The sequence below is a fragment of the Lepidochelys kempii genome, chromosome 5 (genome assembly GCF_965140285.1).
Source record: "Lepidochelys kempii isolate rLepKem1 chromosome 5, rLepKem1.hap1, whole genome shotgun sequence".
Classification (NCBI taxonomy): Eukaryota; Metazoa; Chordata; order Testudines; family Cheloniidae; genus Lepidochelys; species Lepidochelys kempii.
This window is the reverse complement of record NC_136384.1, coordinates 76,920,687-76,945,708: the sequence shown is the minus strand read 5'-3', so window position 1 is coordinate 76,945,708 and position 25,022 is coordinate 76,920,687. Positions and strand designations below refer to the sequence as shown.

The 25,022-nt window shown below is 40.0% G+C and overlaps 1 protein-coding gene across 3 annotated transcripts in view; it reads right to left on the bottom strand.

Annotated features, from left to right (window-relative positions):
- Window positions 1-25,022, bottom strand: part of PRR16 (proline rich 16) — a 236,361-nt gene that overhangs the window by 105,699 nt on the left and 105,640 nt on the right. The window contains exon 1 of one of the 3 annotated variants that reach the window (XM_073344794.2): window positions 14,477-15,598. The exons of the other annotated variants lie outside the window; for them this stretch is intronic. The gene's annotated coding sequence lies outside the window, so the exon portion shown is untranslated. Of the gene's footprint in view, window positions 1-14,476; window positions 15,599-25,022 lie in introns of those variants that run through there. 3 annotated transcript variants of the gene reach the window in all.

The following is a 25,022-nucleotide window of genomic DNA, read 5'->3' as shown; positions in this document are numbered from 1 at the left end:
GATCTCCCAGTTGCATGCCCTGACAGGATATTGGCTTTTCTGGGGTTTCTCGTTCTCTGTTTATTGACCAAAAATTCCATTCTGGGCTTGAGAAAACTTTCCCTAGAGACGTTTTGTTGAAACTGGTATGTTTTCATGAAAAGTTTTGATGAATTGGCACTCAAAGAAAAAACAGTTTCGTTGAAAATAATTCCTGATCAGTTTTAAACATAACATAATCCTAGGCTGTTTAACTTTTAATTAAACATGCATTTTAACAAAATCAGCTCCCTTACAACTTGAAAACCTGTTACCAGAGTGAATTAGTTGGAAAAAATGTGATTAGGGTGTGACAGAGACCCTCTTGGGACTATTACCTGGTGTGCTGAAACTATATCTGAGCCTCCCTGCCAGCTTGGGACTCCAGAACCCTGCCTTGTTGAGCCAGACACGCTAGCCAGCTGCAACACAGACCCAGGTCTGGTCCACGCCCCCAAAGTTGCAGACTTTAATGAAAAACTGCTCAGCAAGTCACCTATCTCCAGCACCCAGACTCCGAGCTCCCAATGGCATCCAAACCCCAAATAAATCCATTTTACTCTGTATAAAGCTTATGTTCTCCTCTCCTCTGGACTCTCTACAATTTGTCCATATCTTTCTTAAAGCGTGGTGAACACCGATAGAGAGATATGCACAGCTGTTTGCTGCCCCAGGTATTAATCACTTACTCTGGGTTTACTAATAAACAAAAGTGATTTTATTAAGTATAAAAAGTGGGATTTAAGTGGTTTCAAGTAATAACAGACAGAACAAAGTTACAAGCAGAATAAAACAAAACACGCAAGTCTAAGCCTAATACATTTAAGAAACTGAATATGAGTAAATCTGACCCTCAGATGTTCCAATAAGCTTCTTTCACAGACTAGACTCCTCCTTAGTCTGGGCCCAATCCTTTACCCTGGTACAGTTCTTGTTAATTCCACCTCAGGTAGTAACTAGAGGATTTCTCATGACTGGCAGCCCCCTTTGTTCTGTTCTACCCCCTTTTATATCTTTGGCACAAGGTAGGAATCTTTTGTCTCTCTGGGTCCCCACCCTTCCTTCTAAATGGAAAAGCACCAGGTTTAAGATGGATTCCAGTATCATGTGACATGTTCACATGTCCTGTGAGACTTCATTACCCACTGGCTGGCACCCACATATACAGGAAGGCTTATAAGTAAACAGAGCCATTTACCACCAATTTCCTGGTTAATGGGAGCCATCAAGATTCTAAGCCACCATTAATGCCCCACACTTTGCATAGTTACAATAGGACTTCAGAGTACTTCATATTTCTATCTTCAGATACAAGAATGATATATTCATACAAATAGGATGAACACACTCAGTAGATTATAAGCTTTGTAATGATACCTTACAATAGACCTTCTGCATAAAGCATATTCCAGTTACTCATAAGCATATTTCCATAAACATACGGAGTGCAACGTCACAAGGGTCAACTTTTGTACACAGATATTCATGTGCAATCCCCAACTGCTTTGAATAAGATTTGCATGTGCCTATTTGACATTAGCCTTCGGCTCTCCAAATAGTCTGCTTTTTTCAGATCTTTCTTTCTGATACTTGTTGTTCTATCAATCACTCCAGGGGAGAAACCAGGAAGTTGGCAGCCCAGATATTTCAGGATCTTGAGGAGGAGGAAATTTAATCAAATTGTGTTAAAACACAGCACTAATAACATTTTTAAATAATAGCTAGCTGCTTTTTCTTCTTCAGAATCTTATCCCACCTTTGTCTCAATAACCTCCTGTTCCCCAACTATTTCAGGTTGAACTTTAAGTGAAAGTAAAACAAATGTTAATGTAGAAGAGGTTGAATCCTATTGGCTACAAGAAAACACAAGCCCTGTCCACAATATACCTTGCACCATTGCTAAACAGAGCAGATTCAATATAGGAACTATAATTTTTCAAGTACAGACAAGGTGAAATTGATTCCCACCATGAAACAAATAGGTCATCCTTAGACTTTGACTTCTCTTCTAAACATTTTCACAGAGTGAGGAAGCTAAGGAAAAATATACAAATTACTTACACAGACCTATCAATGCTAAATAAATATTTATTCTTCTAGTAGTTAATGCTTTACTTGGAAAAAAATCTGACCATACTGTCTATAAAAAACAATTTTTGTGGAATAATTACAGTTTTTTGTCCCTTTCCTGATATTTTCTAATTGAACATCAAGTTATAATCTAGCAGGTGATACATGCGAGCACCACAGCTTCTGTCCAGTTTATGTCCTGCACATTTCCTAGAGTCACTACCCTTCTTAGCAGAAGACTATAGATTGCCCTGGCAACTTGGATCACAACAGACCACACAGTAGATTTACCCACTCCAAACGGATTTCCCACTGACTGGCAGCAGTCTGGCATTGCAAGCTTCCACAGAGCTATTGCCAGTCGCTTCCGAACTGTCAGAGCAGCTCTCATTTTAGTATCGTTGCGCTTCAGAGCTGGGAAAAGCTCTTCACACAGTTCCATGAAAGTGGCCTTACACATTCGAAAGTTCTGCAGCCACTGCTCATCATCCCATAGCTGCATCACTATGCAGTCCCACCAGTCAGTGCTTGTTTCCCGGGCCCTGAAGAGGCGCTCCACCATGTCAGGGTGATATGAAACTGCTACCAGCATCTGCAAATTGCTCCAGTCCATGGCTTCCAAGCAGGGCTACTTGTGTGGCATCACATTGTTCAGCAGAGCAGCTCCTGCTTTGGCTAAGCAAATACCGAAGGAAAAGGCATTAGGTTTTTGTAATGATCACAACAACAGTGTACAGCAAAGCGGGGTCCGTGCTTTTTGTGCTACGGTTGTTGGATCATATTAAAGAAGTTCTGTATTAAAATCACAAATGAGTTTGATTCCCCAGAGTTTAAATTCCAGGGTATTACTAATTAAGAGGTCTCTTGGTTTTTGGTACTGTTTCTCTCCCTCTCTGTGTGAAACTTGCAAGCTGCTAATTGTGTTAGTACATTCTAAGACAGAGTCTGTTCTCAAAGCAATTCACAGAGAGAGAGACTCAAAGCAATACTCTAACAACAGAAACAGCACCCAGAGACTCCCCACCCTTTTGTTGTATTAACCATTGTGATTAAAATAGAGATAGAGGATGTATGTGGATGGATGCTTGGTGTGGATAATAACTGAATGATCAGGGAGGTGCCAGCCTAAGAATCCAGTGTCCATCGGCTGAAGAAGGTGTCAAGTGGAAATAACCAGAGGACCCCACCCGGAGGGCAGACTGGAATCCACCCAACAGCCTCAAGAATGGGAGAACCAAAGAACAAGATAACATCTTGGAGCCGTCAGGAATGTGCTATCTGCTGATTGATTCAGCAACAGCATGATGAAGCAATTCCCATAGACTGGCATAGGAAGAAATTCCTATAAAAATTGACTCTAAAAAGTGAGAACTTTGGGGGGTCTGATTCTGCAAACCAACTTCCAGGAGCATCAGATGAGCATCTGACAAGGCCCTGCTCCCTCCTCATGTCCAGGCCACCTGGCCAGTGGCTTGGCATGAGCAACTCTAAGGCTGGTAACTATGATAACAACCTTGCAGAACCTGTGTGTGTGTGTGTATGAATGAATGTGTGAATAAATATGAGATTGAATGGAATGTTATAGCTATAACTAACTGCTTACTATGATTCTTTCTGTATTCACAATAAATGTGGTATTTTGCCTTTTTCCCTTTAATAAGATCCTGCTGGTTTTTATTTTATTGGTACAACACGGTGTCTGTGTGGTAAACCCAGGCTTATAAAAAAAGATGCAAAAAAGGCTTGGTTTGTTTGCCATTGATTTCAGGGAGGAAGGGAGGCAGAGAGGTAAGTGCACCATGGGAGGATAATGCCATGCTCCCATAACCACCCATGCAAATGTTTTGGTCCCATTAGGCATTGCAAGTCCAACCCACCATTCCACTCAGCTCCATGTACTGGGGGATAGCTACCCACAGTGCAGCACTCCATGAGTTGATTTAAGCCCTGCTAGTGAGGATGCGCTCCGCTGACACAATGTACCTAGTGGGGACATGCAGAATCGACTTGTTTAAATTGGAGGCTCAGTGTTCACTTAAATAAAATCGACCTAATTTTGTAGTGTAGACATACCCAAAGAAGAGGTAGGACTTCTGGTGCCTATTGCCAAAATGGTGCAGTGCTGTTCAAATTATCTTGGCTTTGTCTATTTCAAATGAAAATATAGTCAGATTACCCAATAGAACATAATTGGCAAGAATAAAATGGTTTTAATGCCTCAAAACAAGATGTATGCACTAATGTTTCACAATAAATTTACTTTCTAATGACTTATCTGACATAATCAGTGGCGTTGAGCAAATAAGTTTATTCTTTTATGCTCCCTGTGTGCCACTAGCAAAATATAAATTACTGTATAGGTAAACACTTTAAAGCTGTCATCCATATTTTAGCACTTCAAGACTAGAGTTTTAGATGCAAGATTTGTTCTTTTAACAAAAACATATTTCAAACACTAAGGGTCTGATACATGAAAATATAGATTTTTTTCAGTTCATATAGATTTAACACATTCCTGTCGACTAAAAAACAGGCTATATGTTAATCTATTCAGATGCAAGTGCTTCAAATCTAAAGAAACAAAATATCATCTGCATTTTAACGCAAACATATAATCTCTAAAATTCCTGAAGAAAAACATACCTTAGCATACTATTCTGACTAATTTTTAAGAGAAGAATTTCTCTGGTTTATAGTCTGAGATGCTGTGTAGCTCAATAAACCACCCATCTAAATACAGACATCATACACAGGATTATTTTTCAGTTGGATGTCACACATGAAAAACTAGAATTTAGAGTTAATGGTTATTTTAACATAAATCAGTATGTCTTTAATGGCAAACCATGCTATTCCATTAAGTACTGCTATTAAATACTCATTAATGTCACATTACTAAAAACTAATTAATACTATATACATTATTAATACCAAATCATTAAATAATACCATTAAATACCAATCTGATTGAATGTAAACAATGTAAAGTAATTATGATGTAAAATCAAGGTGTCCAAAAACACCATGTTCAGAATATTTTGTTTCTACTAGAAACAGTAGTATTGTCAGTGGTAAAATGGAACTTGTACATAAAAAAAAGTTATACCTGTTTTCACAAGCATTAATTTCAATTGATCTATCTAAGGCTCAGTAATGTTAAGAGTGGAGTACACAGGAAAAGTGGTGTAATATGTCTCAAACTATGACAAGTATCTGCATTACATTTCCCCACAAATGCTAACACACCTCTCCCTCTGAGCTAGGATAATGTCTGAGCTCACATACTCGTATTGCAATCGGTAACTTGCCTATGCTATAGGATCATATTTTATCTTGTTTTTATTACCCCCTTGTAATACATAATAGTAGATTACTTTTTTATGCTACCAAATGTGACACTGTCCTCTTAGTACTGATCAAGCCATTCACAGGAGATAAATACCGACGAATGACTAAATCAAATATTAAATTTGACAAGGGAATTGTAGCTAGTACAGATACTAAACTTACACTATGTCAGTGTTTTTCAGTCTTTTTTTCCCCTCATTTGCAGACCCCTAAAAAATTTCAAATGGAGGTGCGGACCCATTTTGGAAATCTTTGACATAGTCTGCGGACCCCCAGGGGTCCACGGACCACAGGATGAAAACCACTGTCTTGTCAATGTGAAAGGAGGTGCAATATTATAGGCATTATCCCTGGCTTCATATAGGAAGATGGACAGAAAACCCACCAAGGATGCTTCAAACCTTGACCCTCTACCTTGATTTCAATGGGCAGTCCAAGAAATATTTTTCTCTAACAGTATGAGAAACCTGCTGAGCAGCCATACATGTTGAATCTGCAAAGCAGCTAAGCAGTGAGCATGCTGCTCTTCTGTCTCCAGACTAGAGGATGACAAGTCAGGAGGAAGAGGGAAGTTTTGAGCAGTTGGGAGGTCAGTTGGTTAGTGAGGAGTGACCAATTGCCAGGGGCCGAAAGGACCTATGATGGGAGTGGTGGTTGGTGGCTTGTAGCAGATTGTCCACTGTGACCTACCAGATGCTAGAGCCTATAGGGCTTAGCAGAGGAAGCACCTGAAATGCTGCCCTGAATCACAGCACACCTGACACAAATTATAGTAATTTCCATTCACACTTCTGGTGTTTTCTATTGATCTCTCTGATTGTCACCATACAGAGCACAATTAGGCTGTTATCTGGGCCTGCTGGAAGTCTTTTTCAACTTTCTACCCAGTACAAGCAAGTTACACAGCAAGCTAGCCAAATACAGGAATATCTGATTTGTGTCCTAGGTCACTGTGACTCTAAAAGTTATTTGTCCACTCACCCTGCTCCCCTTGGTCCATTTATTCACCTGTTGCATTTTGTCTAAATCTTAAATTGTGAACTCTCTGGAACTCTTAAGGACTGTCTGGTGTAATTTGTTTACATAGTACTTAGTATGATGGGGCCCTAATCCCTGTTTGGGGTCCTTAGCTGTCAACACAACTGAAACAATAAATAAATAAATACCACACACCATAAATATGTTTCTAAATTCTCTATCAAGCAAGCATTCCCTCAGGCACCATCCAGTGAGACAAACCACCACACAGAAGCATACATGGTAGAAAAGATTCCTCTTTACAGGCCTGAATGCACTCAGTGTTTGGCACTAAGCCTCACAATACACAGGTATGTACGCTGTCTCATTGACGAGACACCCTGTTGTATGTTACATTCCTTATTTAATTTGCCATTTACAGGCTAAAAAATTAAATATTACTTTTTCACAAAGCACTATAGAAACTTCTAGTGAATGTTTTTCAAAATAAATCTATTCACTATCAAAAAGCATGGCAATAATCTCTATACGCACAGCTAAAAATTACAGTGAAGTATAGTAAATGCATACTTTCCATTATGAGTTGGCATTGTAGCTAGTGCTATAAAATATATAGAGATACACATTATCACAGAGGGAAAGAGCTCAATGTAAAGAATAATTTAATGTTTGGAGTTGATCATAAGTTTGAACTGCAGGGGCTGCCTTGCCACTAAGAACCACAAACACAATTCTCAGCTAAAGTGAATCATGGCTTTCACAAATAAATTATCTATTTCTCATACCACATACTCAATATTTCTTTATCTAGGTATTACTATAGCCCTCCTCCAGATAATATTTTAACACTTCTTAGCATTTAAAAACAGGAAACAATCAGTGCTTCATTTGTAATAAAAGAGATGCTGCGGCTCAAACAATTAGGTGCTGGGGCTCAAGCAATTTTTTTACATTCATAACTGATACAGCAAGCCTACAGCCCTGGCAAAAATTAAGCACTGGAAACAACACTTCTTTCCTCTTCCTTTCCAGCCTGTAAGAGAAGTAGTTTGATTGTTTTCTGGAACCATAGTTAAAATGCCCCTTAAAATAAATAGAAATATATTTTTGCTGCTTTTGAGATGACAAAAATCACAACCCATTTGCACTGGGGGGAGAGAGAGGAAATAAAAACCAGGGTGATAAGAAAAGGTGAGTGATAGCATCTGGAAGGATTATTTACAGAAAACTGCTGAGTTTTCTTTTAAATCACTAAACTATTCAGACTGATTTCACTAGAGAAACCGAAAAAGGTAATTTTTCTACCTTGTGTATGAAAATTATTTTATAGTGATTAAAAACAAGCTGGAAAGATTCCCATTGTAGATAGAGAACCTCTCTTCAGCCAAAAAAAGACAATAAGCAAGACCCTTTATTAAACAGAGAAGATGATAAGGTAGATGATAAAGCCTTTTCAGTGAAGTATTCTATATTCTAGACCCTGTTCTTTTCTTTTGTTCAACAAAACCCAAGTGTGTTTATATTCAGTTCATAATTTACATGCCCTATTTTCCAAACTGAATTGAGGAGGTGAATGGACAGAATCCTGACAGGTGACTGGCAAGGATTTTAATGTTACCGGTTAATGTGAATTTCGTAAATATTAGTTATGCATATACCTAGAGTAAGGGACAGATATAGTTTAATAAATAAATACAGGTTTGATCCAACTCCTATTGAAGTCAACAGGAATCTACTAACTTCAGTGAGCAATATCCTAGTGGTTAGATACTCCCCTGGCTTTGCGGGACCCTAATTCAATCCATGCTCTGCCTGATTCAGAACAGAAACTCAGACCTGCTGAGAATCTAGCCATTAGACTATTGTCTATTCTGGGTTGGGTCATTTTGCATAAATAATTAAATATTCACTGTGCCAGAGAGAGAGCGAACAACAACAGATTCCCAGTGGTTATGGCACCTGGAATGTGCGAGACCCAGAGTCAACTCCTTCGGAATCAGATAGAACAGAGACTTGAACCTGGGTCTCCCACATCCCAGGGAAATGCCCTAGGAACTAGGGAGGCTCTCTCATTTTCCACACACACAAAAATTGAAAGGTCTTGAGCTTTGTCTCAATGTGGAACAGGAAAAAAAACTGAAATCTTGAACATTTTCAGAGGTTAGGAAAACTGTTTCCCACCTAACCTTCGGAGTATTTCTACCAATGGATGGAGAGAAAGTTAATGAGAGCAGGTATGTCTGTTTTTTCCTGGGGATAACAGGTAAGTGTACTTTCATAACCTGAACTGTACATTCTTTACATTCCCAATGCTACAACAGTACAGTCACACTTTAAAACCTGTCCCTAATCCATTTTTAGAAAGAACGAAGTGTGTGAAAAGATAGAACACCACCTCTAAGAGACACAGACCACCTGGCCTGAAATACAGGTTGTGGGATTTGGTCATGTGTGGGGGAATGATATGGATTTTAGACAGGCTATGATGATTTATAACCATCTCATAATTAAACTGGGAGAATTAAGTAATACAGATATTATTGACAAATATGCAGTAGGGTGTTGTTTAAGGTCCTTCCTTCTAAACCATTTTAACTGCATTTTATTGTCAGATTAATGTGTTTATTTGCAGAGAAAATCCGGTAAGGAAGACCCAGAGGGGTTCATTCAAAGCTTTTTACTTACCCCCACTTCTCCTGGTTATTGAAATTCCCCTGTGGCTCATGAATTCAATTCTCGCTCATCAGAAAAAGAAAGCTCAGCATGTATTATTCCAACTTTGTCACTAAGACCAGACATGATGTTTCCCTGCATTAATCTCCCGCTTTGTTTAGTGTATTCCCAGCGCTGGGGAGAAGGATATATTTCTGATTGCAGGGGCAGGGAAGAAATCGTTTCCATTCTTCACAAAAAATGAGACAGTACAAGTCTTCGGCCCAGGGGTTATAAAATACTTTGAACTAAGCAGCAATATTTAATGAAAATGTGACCGTGATTCAGTTTTCTGTTGAAGTGGGTGTAAATGCAGTACCAGCTTGTTAGATCATTTGGAATCCCCTGCTTGCAGATGCTGTGACTGGTAACTCATGCTACCTATCTGCACTCTACTACCTTTAATCTCATATGCCTTATTTTTATTAAAAGCGTGAACAAAAAATTAAACATGCTTTTTAATATAATATCAGTATCTGACATTTCTCCCACTGTTTGCTCTTCATATTTTGGGGTGTTGCCATTTGCCAAATACTATCTCTGCTGTGAAGGTCTGATAGTGCATACTTTACAATTGTGACAGGAAAACAATGCTACTTCAATGTACTTTTTTCATTTACAACTTGCTGGGCTTTAGAGCAACTATATTTAAACTGAATAAAAATCACTTTCTGAACATACAATAATAAAAGAAAATTAATTTTCTTTCAGAGAGCTCCTGCTCTGTTCTCTAGCACCATCTACTATGTTCACAAAGAGCAGAACATGGTGATTAGCTGTTAACTATAGTTGCCAAGATATCAGTATTCCAAATTGTACCGCTATGAGGTACCAAATTAGCCACACTGATGACATTAAATGGGTTATTAAAAAAATTCATATTGCACAGCCCTATACCTTATCAACATTCATATAGGTAAATAGCTGTACAACAATCAATACTTCTGAAACCTTCAAAATCATTTGCATTACCGACTTTTAATGAGGGACATGCTGAATTACCTGCTGTTTCTTCGTGCTTCAGAGTTATACAACTCACAACCTTCAAAGAAGTGAGAGGTTTTACTGGTTAGGGACTGGTTATCCTCTTGCTTTCAAATACATGACAGAAAAGACAGACCATGCAACTAAGTTTCACGTAATTAAAGGGCTTAAGGTACATGCTTCCCTCAGAAGTTTAATGTCTGCAAATACTGAAATATGATCAATGATTGAAGGAAGAAATCTGTCGTTCTACAGTGTTTACAGACATCCTGAAACGACAAGACCGCACAAACTTGCCAGTTAATATTTCTGCGTAATCTGTTTCTTGCTTTCACTGGTATCATTACCATCAAGGTTCCAAAGTGAGGACTTTGAACAGCAAATCTTACACCAAACCTTGTTAAATCATTTGGACATTTCTTGAACAAAAAGCCCAATTTTTTTTTTAAATCTACCAATGTTAAAAATTTACCTCACGACTTGACTGCAGAGTTACTGTGAATAATTCCCCACCTGTATATCACCTGTGGATCAAAGCCTGACCCCACCTACACCCATTGGGTTAAATACTCAGCACATCCTTGAGCTAACAGGATCTACAACTGCAGAACTGTATGCGATTCCTAAGAGGCTCTCTCAAGGTGGCCACATAGGGTATATCCGCACTGCAATAAAAGAACTATGACTGGCCCAAGTCAGCTGACTCAGGCTCACAAGGCTAAAAATAGCAGTATAGATATGCAGCTCTGGGCTGAAGCCCTGGTTCTGAGAACCACCTGCCTCATGGGATTTCAGAGCCCAGGCTGCAGCTTCAGTGGGAACATCTACACTGCAGTTTTTAGTCCCACATACCCAGCCCCACAAGCCTAAGCCAGCTGACCTGGGCCAACCATGGGTCTTTTATTATAGTGTAGACATACAGTCTCTGTGCCTATCTAACCCACCCCTGAGGGAAGAGCCATAGATCCCACTGCTCATTTGGCACACATTGCATTTTAGGCACTGCTGGGATGACTTGAAAGAAGTCAATACCCTCTTCAACATCCAGACATGGTATTTAGACATTGGCTGACACAGATGGGTGTCAGTGGAGCATTTAGTGCCTGCAATAACTTCTTCAAACAAAAAAACTTAAGACAGGTCCATGTCTGGCCACTATCTCTTTCAGTTCCTCCTCCAGAGACACCCTGAGAGAGGTTTACTGATGGATCAGGGTTGAAGTAACCTCCACAGCCACATCATTTCTCACCACCCTATTGCAGAACAACCCACTTAGGCTCTCTTGCATGCTGGGCCAGCCAGACCTCAGGATTAAGTACCAATAAGAAGCTACTTTGTCCCTTGCTGCCCTGAACATGATTCCAGAATTTGTTATATGGAAGTTTTGACATCAACATTAGACTACTGTTTTCACCAACATTTATCTTATTCTAAATAATGATTTTAAAATGGTAACTTCCAAGTCATTGTACAATGTGCATAAACTGTTATTCATACAACAGGGCCCTTAGTGAAGGAGGAGCCCCAGCATTTGCTTAGATTTTAAGAAGTAATTTGTGAAGGCAGTTTTTACTAGTCTGGTTCTTAACCTGCATTACTACACTTTGGACGTAGTACCTTGAATGGAAGATTTGCCTGTCTAAGGAATACAGGACCAGCTCTCAAAGAACAGTTTGCACCTAAGTGTGATGGGCAAAACTGCTGATGTGACTTTGCAATGCATCACTAAAACTTCCACAGTACCAGAAAAGAGAGAGAGATGATTAGGCATTAAGCAACATTACAAATAAATGTTTATTCATCAAATGGATTATATTTTCTCTCTTTTCCCAAGTAGCATCCGTATTCCCATACCTCAGTTTGTCAGTTTTATATTTAGTATTGTTTCTATTTTCCCTTCACAAGATGTGCTCCTCCCCTGCAATGGCAGACTGCATAACTAATTCTGTATTTGTTTATTTGTACGTCATGAAAGATAAAACTGGAATATCCGTGTTTGGTTAAAACTGTGAAGTACTCTAGCTACATTGTATAATTTTATTTTCTTAATCTATAAACAGATTAATACTATTATTAAGAACTCAACATAGTCTTAGAGTAGGAGATATATTAATTTAATGAAGATGGTTTAACTTGGTAGAGTGTATTCTAGAAGCTGTGGAAAAGGATGTTACAAAGAAAGCCATTAGGCTGTGTGTATATGTACACACAGCCTAATGGCTTTCTTTGTAAATATATTAGAATCCATTACTTAACATAAGAACAGCCATACTGGGTCAGACCAAAGGTCCATCTAGCCCAGTATCCTGTTTTCCAACAGTGACCAATGCCAGGTGCTTCAGAGAAAATGAACAGAACAGGCAATCATCAAGTGATCCATCCCATCGCCCATTCCCAGCTTCTGGCAAAACAGAGGCTAGGGACACCATCCCTGCCCACCCTAGCTTATAGCCATTGATTACTTAGGAAATTTCCATCCAGCATCAAAATCTGAAGGAAAAAACCCCACAAAACATGGAAGTTCACACATTAATGACACATCTATCTTTCTGTCAAGGTAAAGGAACTTTTTTAAAGAGAGGAATTTATTCACTAGTCTTCATCATATTTCCATTCCTAGAAATGCTGGCATAATGCTGAACTGGAAAATGTTATGATTAAGGGTTTATTTCTCTGAAAGGCTTTTTGTGCTTTAGAAAAGATTTACAAAGCAGAATTACAATAAAAGTACTCAAAACAATAATTACTATTACACATGAAAAAAGAACTTGATACCATCCAAACAACTATTACATTTCTAACATATTTTAATGGTCAAATAGCATTGGTGAGATGACTCAGAATCAAAATGTGTAGCTTCTTACGAAAATGGTCATCCAGACATTATGCTTTAGCTCTGCTAAACGAGGGCACGGAATCGTTCATACAAATCACCTGACACCCAATTTTTGTGACAAAACTAGGCCCCTGCACTGAATTCCACAAACCAAAAAAATAATCTTTAATTTAGAAAGAAAGAACCAGATCACCTAGAACAATCTGACCCAAAAGATAATTTAATCTCCAACGAGAGACTGCTGAATTGGAATTAATTTGCAAACTGGATACAATTAACTTAGGCTTGAATAAAGACTGGGAGTGGATGGGTCATTACACAAAGTAAAACTATTTCCCCATGTTTATTTCCCCCCAACCCTCCTGTTCCTCACACGTTCTTGTCAACTGCTGAAAATGGTCCACCTTGATTATCACTACAAAAGGTTTCTTCCCTCCTACCCTCCGCTCTCCTGCTGGTAATAGCTCACCTTACCTGATCACTCTTGTTACAGTGTGTATGGTAACACCCATTGTTTCATGTTCTCTGTGTATATAAAATCTCCCCACTGTATTTTCCACTGCATGCATCCGATGAAGTGAGCTGTACCACACAAAAGCTTATGCTCAAATAAATTTGTTAGTCTCTAAGGTGCCACTAGTACTCCTTTTCTTTAATCGGTTATGTAACGGTGATCCTTCATTGGATGCATAGAGGCTTTTGTGTATCTCACTTCACCTTCCATTTTCATAGTGGGAAAACGAGGTTCTGGCCACAAGAATGGCGTATGGCCAGTATGCCTCTGCCAACCTTCACTGCATTTTTAGCCTGTTGCCATTGCAGTAGGCAATACATTAGAGCAGCCCTTAGGCGGCTGTGACAGTGCAAAGGACCCAGCTTACACAGATATGCCCTGTACAGCTTAGTTGTTTTGACTTCATTGGGAGCAGGACTGAGCCATTTATTTTATTTTCAGTCACTACTGCACATGACATCATCCAATCTCAAAACGGCTCATCTTTTTTTCGAGCTTGTATCTCTATGGGTCAATGCGAAAGTGCAGCTTGTCTAGGCAGCATGTTTTTTTATTATACGCTACTCAAATAGACAAATACTTCCAGCAAATGCAACACAAATCTAGTACAACCCATAGCATTATGTCTGACATTTCCCTCTGGCGTTATCTGGGCCAGTGATCTGCTAGGTCACTCCAATCCTTGACTCTGGGAGCCAGCTTTACCCTGCTCAGCTGTGAGAACCCCCACTCCTGGGCTGTTCACGCACAGCCACTAGCATGTAAGCTGCTCCTTGGATTGTGCAACCGAATGACATTAGCCAATATCTCCGGCCCCAGATACAACCCTAGGAACCTCCATCTTGCACTGCTTCAGGTAGATCAAACACACACATTTATTAACTACAAAGATATATTTTAAGTGATTATAAGTCAAAGCATAACAAGTCGGATTTGGTCAAATGAAATAAAAGTAAAACACATTCCAAGCTGATCTTAACACTTTCAATGCCCTTACAAACTTAGATGCTTCTCACCACAGGCTGGCTGGTTGCCCTTCAGCCAAGCTCTTCCCTTTGATCAGTGCTTCAGCTGCTTGGTGTGGTGTCTGTAGATGTAGGTGGAAGACAGAGGAAGAGCATGGCAAATGCCTTTTATCATTTCCTTCCTTCCCTCTTGGCTTTGCCCTCCCCCCCTTCAGAGTCATGTGAATATTACCAGTCCCAAACTGACCAAAGAAAAGGTGGGTGACTCACTTGAGAGTCCAACAGATCCTTTGTTGTTGCCTAGGCCAGTGACCTTTGTTCCTGTGAGACTGGGCTGTTTTTGTCCCATACATGCCATGATGAGGTGTGAACTGCCCCTCTGCTACTGGAGTTTTTGCCTGGGCTTGCTTTAAGCCATGAGGACACATTTTCAGCCTCATAAATATATACATGAAATTACAACCTAGAACATTACCATAACAATGGACAGTACATCAAGAGCCTTCCAAAGACACCCGACATAACAAACTTTGCATTAGAAACCACACAATCATATTAGAAGGATGAACATGGGGGTCCTGGGTGTTCCCCTGAGGTACAGAACATCAGACTATGTTTTCTACCACTTTCCTAGGAATCAAATGGTGCCTATTCTCAGGGAAAAGTTTTAGTGCTATTTCTAAACAAAACTGGAAGATTCTGCTAAGTCAGAGTAGTAGCCAGAGTTTCATGTCCTCCCATTAATAAATAAGACTTTAAAACTAAAGTGGCAGCACTATAACGTTGGCTGGGTATGGGCCGGTACCGGCTTCTTACTGGTATGCTGTACTGGCCCACTTTCACCCCGGGTTCATCTGAGCTCAGATCTGATGACCTTTCAGGCCTGTTTTTTTTCTCCTGGCTTTTCCTAGCTGCGAGTGGATGAAAAGAAAACTTGAGTGTGGTTGAATAAGGATTGTGAAAAATCTTACAAAGGAGTTTTTAAGGGACCATAAGAGAGGCTATTGAGGTTAAGGAGCTTGAGAAGGTTTTCTAGCTTTGGGAGGCTTTTTAAGATTATACGTAATATACTTTGATAAAGTATGAGGTTTTTTTTTTTTTTTAATTGTAACACATTCAGAGTATGAGAACTGCAATAAAAATAATGCAGGTTTCAGAGTAACAGCCGTGTTAGTCTGTATTCGCAAAAAGAAAAGGAGTACTTGTGGCACCTTAGAGACTAACCAATTTATTTGAGCATGAGCTTTCGTGAGCTACAGCTCACTTCATCGGATGCATTCCATGATATGCATCCGATGAAGTGAGCTGTAGCTCACGAAAGCTCATGCAAAAATAATGCATTAATTCAAATATAGCAGGAGAGCTCTTTCTTATGGGATACAACTTAGGACCAAACACTACCTTCCTTTTTGTAAATACATGTGAAGGTTTCTTAGTTTGATGGCTTTGTTTTTCTGACATATGCATGCAGACCTTAAAGGTCTGTTTCTTGGTATTGTTAATCTGAAGACATGCATTGGCAGAATTGACTGTAGACAGGATTTCCCAGACTGATAAAAAACAAACAGTCATAGCTTTTACCCCCAGTTTGACTTTATGGGGACTTCCTTCATGAAACTGTTTGCCTACAATATACACTGTTCTGAGTTTTCAAAACAGGAATGATTAGCCATTTCTATATCTGTGCCAGCAAATGAGCATCCTTCTAACTTCAAATACTATCACTGGACATATAGTCATCGTTTGCCTGGAAACCAGGACATCAATAATAAAATATGATTCTGAATGTTTCAGAGTAACAGCCGTGTTAGTCTGTATTCGCAAAAAGAAAAGGAGTACTTGTGGCACCTTAGAGACTAACCAATTTATTTGAGCATAAGCTTTTGTGAGCTACAGCTCACTTCATCGGATGCATCTGAAGTGAGCTGTAGCTCACGAAAGCTTATGCTCAAATAAATTGGTTAGTCTCTAAGGTGCCACAAGTACTCCTTTTCTGATTCTGAATGTTGTTACTCAACAGGGAACTGTGAACAATAAATCAAATATAATTTTTGATAACAAGGAAGTTATATGGAAAATCTTGTCAGCAATACTGTGACAAGAAATGCTGGGTTCTAGTAATTCCAACAGAACAATGATAAAGTATCATCTAATACTTCATATCGGTGCACATATCCTTCTCTGCACACTCTTGTTCTCGTTGTAAATGCTATTCTCTGACTCTTGTTGATGGATTTTCTTCATTTCAGAGATTGCAGAAGCAGGCAAAAACAATAGATATACCATATACAATAACAAGAGCCTGTGGTGAGTGACCTGGCCACAGATACCACATTAATCATTACCCAATAAGCCAACATCATTAATAGAACACTTATCAATAAAATCAAATAATGTAAGTGCACAAGGGTAGGATCACTTTACACCAATGCTGTAACTCAAAAAAACCCCAAACAATTAAAAACCAGGGTGATGCAAGAGGAAATGACAGTGATCTGGCAGTCAGGAAACATTGCTTGCATACCCAGCTCAGTAATTGATCTGCTGAGTGTCCTTGGATAAATCAGTTCATTGTTCTGTGCCTATTTCCTTCCAACCCTTCAATTGTCTTGAAATTGTCTTGTAAACTCTTCAGGTCAGGGATTGTTGCTTATTATGCGTCTGTACAGTGCCTAGCCCAATAGAGCCCTATCTCAATTGAGGCCTATAGGCACCACTAGAACACATATAATAATATAAATATAGACCAGAGTGCAGACTCATCATTAACACCTGAGAATCTCAGGAATATATTGTGCTTATTTCTTAACCAGATCCAAAGAATCAATTTAGGAAGGGTGATGGTTTTTTTGATTGGTTTTGTTTTTTACTTCCAATGGCCTCTGCATATTCCCACTTGTCAAACTGGCGCCTCCTGGCTGCATAATCTTCTGGGGAGTAGCGTTTGCTTGAGGCCTTCCCTTGCAGAGGATTCCAGGATATAAACGGGGGAGTGGCCCCAACCACCCTCACTTCCATCTAATCGACAAAGGTGCAAATGAGCTTGGATTACACACAGCATCCTCAATGCTTTCTTCAATGATTTTTCCTTTTCTATTGTCTTTTCAGGACTGCCATTTGGTGATGTGTCCGTTATACAAGTCATTAATATCTTTACAGTGGTCTGGATTGTATGAGTCTGGTGCCAAGGTTTCACACCACTGATTGATGTACCACTTGCTTGAAGAGATCCAAAATCAGTATAAGTGGTGCTGGGTCTCCAGATTCATCCAGGTTGAATCAGTTTGGTGCTAACATTTTGGCACAACTGACTCCGTGAGCCACTCGCTTGAAATAGTAAGCTTCCTTGTTTCACCGAAACCAAAGGTACAACACTAGTGACTTTGGCGAGCCAGTAGCTGAAGTAGTTCTGAAACCAATTCAAGAGTTAATAGGATCATTGGATCCATCTGAGGCAACATAGTTTGATGCCAAAGATCCACCATCATTAACTCAGTTAAACCATTTGTTAAAATAGAGTGGTGCCCAATATCAGCAATATCCAGGTACTAAGGTTAAGTGAGTCCAATGCTGGTGCCATTAACTGTGTCTAACGTGCTACATACTAAAGGAGCGATATAGCCTAGATCAGTGTCACCAAGTTTCCCTGATTTGTCAAGGTCTGCTGATCACAGTACCAAAGATCCAGCACTATTGATTTTCTGGCACCATCAGCTCTATGCTTAGCAGTCCACAGCTGAGGATCCAGCACCACAGATTCAGGAGAATTGCATTCAGTGAACTTCTACATCTAGCATACGTGACTCAGAAGTCCCCAGACTCAATTAGTCTGACTGATTCTGTTGCTGGCACCTTGACACCATTAACTTGCTGAATTTATGGGTGGCATCTTAACCCCCTCGCCTTTGTGACGTATTGAATCAGCACGCCTAAATCTGTGTCTCTTGTTTTAGAGTCTTTCTGATGTCAGATACTTAGTCTCATGTAAAAAGTGCCAGAAGGTGATGTCGAGTGATATTTACTCCCAGATCTGCAGGAATAGCTGATTGAGGTGATAGATATTGCATATATGAGAATCCTTCTAGATGAAATCAGAAGAACTGTGCATGTTTCCAGGATGGGGTACTGAGTAGGATCTGGAATGGCCTTTGGCTCTGAAACCCTTCAGCTGAGTTCCCTGAGATATCTTTTGAGTGCTGAGACACCTTCAGCCCTCAAACCTTGGGAACAAGACCCAGACTGATGTGGCTCCAATGCCTACTGAGTCTTATTCAGTGCTGCACCACTTATTGGTTCTGAAAAATAACTACAACTTCCAATCTGGTGCTGATGACTGACACGCTCCAAGACCGTTACTGCCAGGAAACAACTAGACTCCAAACACTTGGGTCAGGCTTTGTTTTTGAATGCAGGCCTTTATGAGGTTTTTATGGCACTTCAGTGTAATTTGGGATAAAAAACTCTGCTCTCACTCAGGCAGAGCAGGGACGTGAATCTGAGTCTCCCACATCCCAGGTAATGTCCTAACCACTGGGCTAGACACCCCACCTAACCCTTCTGAAATCTAAAAGCTCAGGTTTTGATCCAAAAACTAACATCTTGAGAAACCTAGATTTTTGCAAAAACATTCAAAAGATTTTGGTATTGTTCCTGACATAAATATAAAGGGAAGGCTAACCACCTTTAAATCCCTCCTGGCCAGAGGAAAAACCCTTTCACCTGTAAAGGGTTAAGAAGCTAAAGATAACCTTGCTGGCACCTGACCAAAATGACCAATGAGGAGACAAGATACTTTCAAAGCTGGGGGGTGGGGGGGAGGCAAAGGGTTCTCTCTGTCTGTGTGTGTCTTTTGCCAGGACCAGAACAGGAATGCAGGTCAGAACTCCTGTAAAGGGTTAGTAAGCAATCTAGTTAGATATGCGTTAGATTCTGTTTTGTTTAAATGGCTGATAAAATAAGTTCTGCTGAATGGAATGTATATTCCTGTTTTTGTGTCTTTTTGTAACTTAAGGTTTTGCCTAGAGGGATTATCTATGTTTTGAATCTGATTACCCTGTAAGGTATTTACCATCCTGATTTCAAGGAGGTGATTCTTTTACTTTTTCTTCAATTAAAATTCTTCTTTTAAGAACCTGATTGCTTTCTCATTGTTCTTAAGATCCAAGGGTTTGGGTCTGTGTTCACCTATGCAAATTGGTGAGGATTTTTATCAAACCTTCCCCAGGAAAGGGGTGTAGGATTTGGGAGGATTTTGGGGGGAAAGACATTTCCAAGCGGGCTCTTTCCCTGTTATATACTTGTTTGTATATATAGATGCTTGGTGGTGGCAGCAATAAAGTCCGGGGGCAAAAGGTAAAATAATTTGTACCTTGGGGAAGTTTTAACCTAAGCTAGTAAAAATAAGCTTAGGGGGTTTTTTCATTCAGGTCCCCACATCTGTACCCTAGAGTTCAGAGTGGGGAAGGAATCTTGACAGTTCCAATGTGGAAGAAAAACAAATTTTGAAACCTCTGAAGTTGCTGCAAATGTCCTCCAGTCAGCTTTAATACTTTCCTTTAAGCATCCAACATTGAAGAAAAAAACAACCCTGCTATGACAGATATTACAGACACATATAATATCTTTGAGATTATCGTATCAACTTTATAAATGTTATCTGTTTGGGGGGGGAGCCAGGAATTGTATGTGGACTCCATGATGGAGGGTTGCCAAGCCTCTTCCAGGAATTAATATCAGCGTGTGTGCGGGGATGATTACTGAAAATTCTGGAACAAGTAAGCTCCAAAAAATTCCACCCTCTGAGGTTCCTGAGGCCCAGAAGTCAAGGAGAGGTTTTTGGTATAAAGGGGCTGACTTGATCTACAAACTTACATGAACCCTTAACCAAAAGGACAAACCCTGCTGGAAAGGTATGAAGGTCTTTGGAAGCTACCCAGAGTCCCCATCCCATGTGGAAGATGGGCATGTAGTCAGCCCCACATTAACACAGACGTTTTATTGTTTTTATAGGTTCTCTCTGTAATGCTTTTGTCCTAAAAATAAATGTACTTTGCTTTGTGAGGCATGGCTGGTCACTGGTATTCCCTGTGATAGCCCAAGAGACAGAGTGAGAGAGAGAGAAACTGTAGGTGCTGAGCTTGGTCAGGTCTGCTGGGATGTACATGGTAAAGGGCAGGAGGAACTGCAGGCTAATCCCCAGTCTGGAGGGAGAGAGTTGTGGGACTCTGCCCATGGACAGGTGATAGCTAGAGGCTTGAGACCTAAGGGGGCTTCCTTTGAGCAGACGATGGAGGGTGAGAGGTGCAGTTAACTCCAAAACTATGATACTGCTATCCTGACCTCATCTGTCTCAGATGCAAGAACATTCACACATCTCTAGACTTTGGTTCACAGATAGGTTCCTTATCAGTGTAACTGGACGATACTTTTATCCAGCTACATCTGTGGCCTCCATAAGACTGATTACTAAAGAATTGCCTCTTTTTCACATGACTCACACTTGAGCCTCTCAGATCATTCAAGTTGTAAAAAGCGAAGGTAGCACATGCTCATCAAGGAATGCCCTTCTCACTTCCCACACTATCTACAGTAATAGTTGTAGATGGTGGACTGGGATGTTCAACTTGTCATTAGAAGACTCCCCCTTCTTGTAATAGAATCAGGAATTCCTCTGTGTGTTCCTTTGGTTCAGATCTGTTTGCAGATCAGTCAGGATGGAGCTTAGATGCTGTAAATGAACCTAACCCTGTCTTGGATGCTTGGTCTTCAAACATTCTAAGTCTGCTGTTAGTGCACTTTCCAAATGTACTGGATGTTTACCTTCAGATTTGGATAAGTGTGTCAACCTGAACCTGAAACTTCTGGTTGACATCCTGACTACTGGATTGTAGACATGCCTGATGAGGAGATTCTTCAAAAGTCTAGTGGATCTTACTGGAAACCAGGAGCTTTTGACAAAATAAACCTCCAGGGGCTTTTCTAGCATTGTTTCCTATTACACATTGAACATTAAGAACTGTGTTTGAGTTTTACTAGGCTGCATGTGAAAATTTCAGCCTCCCCACCCTCACATGCTTGAGTCAACTTTCCTCACCCTACTTTATGTAAGGGTTGCTCCACATAGTACTGGGGGATCTTGAGGTAACTCTTTTGCCTTGGCAGCTGTGCCAAAAGAAAGTGGATTCATTCTCAACAATGCACTTGGATTTATACACTGATTTTAAGTGGAAAACCAACCCAACCTTAGCATACGGAGCTCGAATGTCCTCATAAATAAAGACATTAAGCCAGTCTCTTTCAGCTACATCGCTGGCATTTTAAAAGCATATTTATTTAAATTATATAAGTTTCTTTACACACAATACTTGACTATTAACAGCCCAAGGCAGAACAAGAACTTCTAAATGATGCTTGCCCATTCCTTCACTGTCACACTAAATGGCCCCATTCATGACAGACATATGCAATGTGTTAAAGCTAAGCCACCCACATTTCTCGACCTTATGGCCTTATTTCTCAGATGTCCTCAATAGCCTGGGATTTTTCTGACTTGGGTGTCAAATCTTTTATTATAGGGAGTACATATGTACATGTGCACACATCTGTGTCTGTTTCTTTACAAACTGTCCTATTTTGCACTTCTAAACAGCAAATATAGGTACACGCTTATTGAAAATGTTTTTTAAAATTTAAATCTGCTCAATTATCTTGTGACCTTCTGTACCTTAGGGGAGCACCCTGTAATGCCCCCATATTCTTCATCTGTATATAATTGTGATATTACACATAAAGCATGCCTTGTAAGGTATCAGGGGAAAGGTTATGATCTGCTGAAAATCATTTCTCTATCCATATATGTATATCATCAATGCATATGAAGTTATGTGAATGTGTTATATGGTTGTCAGTAAAACATGCTGTAAGTTAGGGAATCAGCCAGATATTAGCTTCCCAGAGACAACAGCAAAGAAAGTAACCAGTGCCCAGATGGGGTGTCAACAGCCACTGTACTGCAAGAGAGCTACAATTCAGTGACTCACCTGCATGAGGCCACACCAGGAGAATTGCTCAACTTTGCCTGGAGACTCAGCAATGCCCCCAGACATGCGATTGAGGTTATAAAAGAGAATACAGAGGCCACGTGCTGGCCTTTTCTCCTGCCCCCACCTATGCTGCAAGCAACTAAAGAAGACGACAAGACTCCAACAGAGGATACTGGCCCAGGTTTAAGGAACAAACCTGTATATTAAGGATTGCAATATCCAGTGGGGTGAGAAAAACTGCTTAATCTAGTTGCTGCCCAGTCTAATAGGGTTGAGAGTTTAGACTGCATGCTTATATTTTATTTCTTATATATTTATTTGGTAACTAACTGACTTTTTGCCTATCACTTAAAATCTACCTTTTATAGTCAATACATTTGTTTAATTGTTTATCTTTACCAGTGAGTTTGTATGAAGTGTGGGGCAAATGTGCTCAGGTTTGACAAAGGCTGGTGAATGTTCATTTTCCATTGTTGAAGCAGTGACCCAATTAATAAATTTGCATTGCCTATTTTGAGCAGTGCAAGACTGTACATTCCTGAGGTACAGTGCTGGGAGCTAGGGGGATTTTGCTCTGGTGCCTTTCTCTGGGTGATTCATGCGTGGCTATTGGAGCATTCATGGAATACAGCTCCACATGCTGTTGTGCTGAGTGATCACAGCGCCTGGAGGGGAGTGCGGCTGGTCACTAGCAAGGCATTATGAGAGACAGCCCAGGCTGGAGCGAGTTCAGAGAGCACAGCGGTCCCACAGTCCCAGGCTGCACCCTGGAGGGATCTCATCCCATATACATTTCTCAGTATTTATTTATTTTCTAAGATGTCGTCCTTCTCCCCACATCTGAAATTGTATGTTCCCACTTTTGGATGTCGTATTTCTATAAAAGAATAAGAAGATTTATTTAGTAACAATGACAACTGAAAGAATACATTAAAATCCAGGGATCAGATTCAGTTCCAGTTTCCACTGGAAGATAATAAGAGTATGCAAAGCTGAAAGTCTGAGGAAATAAGGTGAACTGAGGCAGGAGAGAGCGGCTGCCAAATTCCTCTTCACAGGGGACAAGCCTTGCCAAAAAGGTGACCCATACTGGCTAGAAAGAAGGCACGGCCAGGACTTATGCTGACTGTATGTATCCCTTCAGCAGCCTCCAATAGTACTGCTCCTAGGAGTTCCCCATGAGCAAATAAAACCCAGAGGTAGACACCAACCTGCCTTCCCCGGAGGTGAATAACCTCTGGCCTGCAGGGAGATATAATTTAAAACTCCTGGAACAGGTCAGGCCACAAATGCATTAAATACAACTGATTTCATGGCATTTAGTAAGTTATAACTGAAGAATCCCATGTCATACTTAAAAACCATTCAGTTAATATTTTGCTCTTGCCCAGACACTATAGAGTAAAATTATGAGATGTGAATAGTATTTTTCAATTTCCATTGTGAGATGTCTGCAATGACAGCACAGTCACAGAAGGCATCTCATTCTATAAATACTCCAAAGTAATAAAATTCAGCTACAGTGAAAGCGCTGCTTCATATTACTTTTGCTTTACCTGTTGTAAAGCTAATTCATGTAAAGTAAGTAAACTCTCAAGGGGATGAAAATGTTCTGTATTAGCAGAGAAAGGATAGTACCTGCTTTTATTTTGTCCATACTTCTTATTGGTTGCCTGAGGCGGAGATAGTTTTCCAACACAGAATATTCTACCTTTCTTCCTGCTGACTTTTTTTTTAAATGGAAAAAGTAGAGAAAGAGGTGTTTGAGTTAAAGAATACTACAAGTTGCTAAAAATTTGAAGTACCAGATTTTCAAAAGTTCACGTTTTTCATCTTCTGCTTTCGAAAGAGAGAGTTGCCAAGTTACTAGTAACATTTTCCTTTTACCTTTTCTATCTTCTGAAAAGTATTATAAATGGCTACAAAATGCTTGCGCCTGAACAGAATGGAAGAACCTGTGCTGGACACTGTGCTCCCCATCTTTGCCATAGCCTGAACCTGATGTCACACGTTGGGCTAAATTTCTCATTGTGTTCGGCACTTCAAAACACAAAGCAGCAGGATAACCACGAATGCAACTCTCTCACTCTACAGGGTCAATTCACATGCCCCAAAGTCATGCCTCCCCATTCTATGGACCTAGAGCAGTGGCTCTCAACCAAGGGTACATGTACGTGAGCTGTGTTTTATATTCAGTGATTATGAGACGCTAGTAAATACTGCTGCTGTGGGATAATATCACTTGCATTCTGAAAGATTCTTTTGTGAATATAACATCAGTAATTGGACGTTCTGGCTTACAGATTTGATAGCTAGTGTTTCTAAGCTTAGAAACCTTTGGCTACAACCCCATTTTAAGCATAATTCAGCCATAACATTGTGCTTCACAGTGAAACTTGGAACTGCTATGTAATTTCTATTAACTTTTTTTATTACAGCTACTATTAAACATTATCAAGTAGTTTAAAAAGGGACACTGTCAAAATTTGACCTCTCACCCCAGTTGTCCAAATTTACTCTCCATTTATGTCCTTACTAATGAAGACACTGTCAGC